Genomic DNA, 5,118 nt, shown 5'->3' with positions numbered 1-5,118 from the left:
TGATATTATCATGCATAAATCAGTCTAGTAATATTAATATGATAGCCATATTAATTTTGTAAAAATATATAAAACGTGCTGAATACATTTATTTTATGAGATCCGCAAACTTCACATGAACTGGGCCAACACAAAATACGTGGTCGGTGAGTGAATACATCTAATTATTTATCCATCTAGAATATTAAATTATTTATTCTCTAAGTAATTGTAATTGTGTTGTATGGATAATGTGTTATATAAGAGGAAAAATTATATAATAGAATATTAATTTTAATAGGAATATAATTCAATATATAATGTAAATAACTGTACAATAAATATCAATTAGTATATTTGTATATACTAATTAGTAAATATAAATTATAAATTTATATATATATATAAATATACACGTGCTGCTATGGCACGTCAATAGCCCCCTCGACGCGCTACGTGGCACGCCAATACTTTTGACGTACACTATATCATTAAGAAGGTTTTTGATCGCGGCCACATGTGGTAACAGCCAAAGTTTCTTTGAGGCCACATGGTTTGTCAGCCAGTTTGGGAAGGCGTACCGCGCCTTCCTGCTCATTGCGGCGATCACTTCACGCGACAAACAGGTCATATTATTTTATTTAATTTTTCTTTTCTTCTTTTTTTCTTTCTTTTCTTCTTTTTCTTCTTCCCTCCCATTTCTCTCCTCACATACCATCCTCCACACTTAACTTTCCTCCACTTTTTTTTTTTCCATCACCCCAAACAAGAACTCCTCTCTCATAAGATTTGTCTCACCCTGGCCCTCTCACAATGAGTCTCGCCATTTTCTCACTTTTAACGTGGTGTTTCTCTCTCTCGGTGGCTCTCTCTCTCGCCGGCGCACGTCACCGCCGTTGCTTCCTCCGGCGACCACGAGCTCAAGCTCTGAAGGCCCGCTCACGCTCTCACTCGTTCTCCTAGCTACTCGAACATCAGGTATATATATATATATATATTCCTGATTTGTGGTTTATATATGCAAGTTTATATATATATATATATGGGTTTATATATATTTGTTAATGGTTATATATATATATACAGATTATATATACTTAGTTATATATATATTTCGTAATATATATATATATATATATATATATATATATATATTGTGAGTAATTTATTAATGTATTTATTTATTAGATAATTAAATAAATTATATAAAAATGTAATTTACAATGTATATTATTAAATATTTTAGATGTAGTTATATTGGCAAATTAATTTTATAGGTTAAGTAATTAATTTATTTGCTTAAGATATATGTTTTGTAATATATTTGAATAGTTTGACATGTTTGGTTTGTATATGGTGAGAATATTGTTTAATGTATTTGCATGCATGTATGTACAATTACATACCCTAATAGTTTGAAATTATGTTTTTTTGGAGAATTTTGCATTTGGATGTAGACCCATATTTTGTGTAGGTTTTGCTTGGGCACCTTATCATAACCCCAAAAAAAAAAAGCAAACAAATAATTAACAACGGCATTTTTATTTTGGTCGATCGTTAATTAATGTTTACATTTTGTAAATTTAGAATAATTAAGTATGTAAATGCTAATATGCGTAAGTACAAAGTAAAAAACAACTAAGATAGCCACATATATTTTATCAAGGGTCCCCATGTGGCACGTCAAATGTTTAGGAAATTGGACCTTAATTTTGTTTATGTTTTGCATATGGAGATTATGTAGATGTTATAATTAAAAGTCAATGTATGTTTGTTTGTTAAAAGTGAAAATAAAAAAATTGAAAGGTTATTATGGTGAATTTTTTATCTATTAGATACATGTTTAATTGAGTATATTATGTGTTTTGCAGGTTGACATGAGTACGCGGGGGAAGAGTAGATGTCGGGGGTCCGTACAGATAGACGACCAGGGGTATAGACCCTTACTTCCTGAGCAAGGGGAAGGGTCTCAGCCGGTTTCCTATCACACGGAGGCCGCATATGATCTTGGTCCTACCATGAGTGAGCTGGGTGTATGTGCGCATGGTGAGGTAGAGAGGATGTTTCCACCCAAGTTAAACACGAATCTCTCATACAGTAAGTAGATTATATATGTGGATTGTGGATTATGGATTATGTAGATGGATTATGGATTATGTAGGTGGATTGTATTATGAATGTGTATTATGTATTGGATTGTGGATTATGTAGGTGGATTGTATTATGGATGTGTATTATAGATTGGATTGTAGATTATGTAGGTGGATTGTAGATTATGTAGGTGGATTGGATTGTGAATTATGGATTGGATTGTGGATTATGTAAGTGGATTGGATATTGAATTTTGTTTAATGAAGTTGTGTTGGATATATATATTGGATATTGGATTTAGTTTAATGATATATATGTTGGATGTTGGATATATATATTAGATATTGGATGTAGATTATGGATTACAAATATTTGAATATTGAAATTATTGTAATTGGAATTGAAATATCAGGAATATTGGATGGAATATCAGGCATATTAGAATTATTAAAAAAAAAAAAAAAAAAAAAAATTGACGTGTCAAACTGTCTGACACGTCAAAAATCACACGTACAAATTTTTGACGTGTCAAAATGGCACGTCAAAAACGTTTTTGACGTGTCATTTTGACACGTCAAAACATTTTTGACGTGTCATTTTGACACGTCAAAACATTTTTGACGTGTCATTTTGACACGTCAAAACATTTTTGACGTGCCATTTTCACACGTCAAAAAACATTTTTTTGACGTGCCATTTTCGACACGTCAAAAACCCCAGTTTTTTGACACCTACCCTTTTAACGGTCGATAAACGTCAAAAACGACGCGTCAAAAGAGGTTTTTGACGTGTCAATACCATTGACACGTCAAAAACCCCTAGTCAAAAACAAAATTAATTTTTGTAGTGAATGCTTGTTAGCAGAAACGTGACCATAAGTCGGTCGAAACGGTCGCCTAAGTAGTGCTAATATGTTATTAGTGTAAACATGCCCAATTTTAGGAGTAAATTGTTCTCTGGTATTACTTACTGAATTTCTTAATTGTTATGCAGATGCGAGCTATTTAACAAATGGGTATTTAGAAACGGTCATAGATTGGATTCCAGGCATGAAAGGTATTCGCTTAAGGGATTTTCCGAGCTTCGTTAGAACCACGGACCCAGATGATATAATGCTAGATTTTCCAATGGTTGAAAGCGAGAGAGTTCAAAAAGCTTCAGCTATCTTCTTCAATACCTTTGATGCCTTAGAGCATCAAGTGTTAGACGCTCTCTCATCCATGTTTCCTCCTATTTACCCAATTGGTCCCCTACAATTTCTCCTAAATCAGATCCCGGATAATGATCATATATTAATTGGCTCAAATTTATGGAAAGAAGAAGCTGGGTGTCTGGAATGGCTGGACAAAAATGAACCCAACTTTGTTTTTTACGTGAATTTAATTTGGAAGCGTAACGGTCATGATATGTGACGAATTGATTGAATTTGCTTGGGGACTTGCAAATAGCAACCAAACATTCTTGTGGATAATAAGGCCTGATCTTGTGGAGGGTGATTCGGCCGTTCTTTCGCCGGAATTCTTGGCAGAGACCAAAGAAATGGGTATGTTGGCAAATTGGTGTCCTCAAGAACAAGTTCTCGGCCATCCATCTATCGGAGCGTTCTTGACGCACAGTGGGTGGAATTCCACGATCGAAAGTGTGTGCGGCGGAGTGCCGATTATCTCTTGGCCGTTTTTGGCGGAGCAACAAACCAATTGTCGATACTCTTGCAATGAGTGGGGCATAGGCATGGAGATAGAGGGCGGTGTTAAGAGAGAAGAAATAAAGAGCCTTGTGAGAGAGCTGATGGTGGGAGAGAAGGGGAAAGAGTTGAGGAAGAAAGCTGTAGAGTGGAAGAAGTTGGCAGAAGAGGCCACCAGTAGTCCTACTGGGTCATCCTACGTGAATCTTGACAAAATGATTAATGAAGTTCTTTTATCTCCACGAGATTAGGTTATATATATTGGATTATTTAAATTATTGTATTCTTGCCGTGTTCTTCAATTTAATTCTTCATTGTTTTGTGGATTTTTTTAAAAAAAAAAATTAAAAAAAAATTTTTATTTCTATTTTCGGTATGGAAGATCATGTATGACAAATTTGTAATATGAGTAACATTATTTTGTAAGGTACAAGTAAGATAATGTGAAAGTAAAAATAAGTTTTTTTGATTAATAAGGACTTGTAAAAAAAAAAAATTAAAAGATTGTTTTTTTCTTTCATGTTATTTCAATTGTATGGCAGTCGCATATCAGTCTATTAAATAGTAATTCTATATATATATATATATATATATATATATATATTCAAAAATCAATGAAAACGTTGGAGATCAACTTTCACATGAATGTCCTCACGTGAAGATCGACACCTATGGTTGCAACTTTCACATGAATGTCCTCACATGAAGATCGACACCTATGGTTGCCTCACTACTTAGGCCATTACCATATCTGACATACTTGAAGATTGCCTCACTGCCTAGGGCATCACCAAGTCTCCTAATCCTTGCATTGTCCGCCTCACTACTTGGCCATCGACAAAACAAGGCAACCATTTTATACATGGCCACCTCACTATTTGAGCTATTATTACATTGAAAAATATTAGGTTTATGAACAAATTTTACAAAAAAAATTTAAAAAACATGATTTGGTACAATATGATTGGATTTCTTAAAAGTTGAATTTATTTTATTTCTAATCATATTATGTCATATCATGCTGTAAAAGTTTTTTTTTTTTATAAAATTTATTTATAAGCCTAGCATTCCTCTATTACAGTTGGCACACTTGGTCGCCTCACTTAGGGGTGGGCAGATTAACCAATTACTGACTTTAACCGAACCGATATTAACCGTAATCGATAGTTATCGGTCGGTAATCGGTTAAAAATTTTATATCGATAACCTTATCGGTAGGTTAAAATTTTTTTATCGAAAAACTGATATGACCGATAAGCTATTTTAATTTTTAATTTTTTAGAATTTTATATTTATTATTGTAGTGGATCAATATAAAATTGAAAAAAAAAAAAAAAAAAAAAAAAAAAGCTTCAATAAGCTAT

General features: G+C 33.1%; 1 pseudogene; it reads left to right on the top strand.

Moving 5' to 3' along the window:
• Positions 1–4,005, top strand: part of LOC132190243 (7-deoxyloganetin glucosyltransferase-like) — a 7,132-nt pseudogene extending 3,127 nt beyond the window's left edge.
• The last annotated feature ends 1,113 nt before the right edge of the window (positions 4,006–5,118 follow it).

The sequence above is a fragment of the Corylus avellana genome, chromosome ca8 (genome assembly GCF_901000735.1).
Source record: "Corylus avellana chromosome ca8, CavTom2PMs-1.0".
NCBI lineage: Eukaryota > Viridiplantae > Streptophyta > Magnoliopsida > Fagales > Betulaceae > Corylus > Corylus avellana.
Note: the sequence above shows the minus strand (reverse complement) of the source record. Positions and strands in the feature narration are given on the sequence as shown.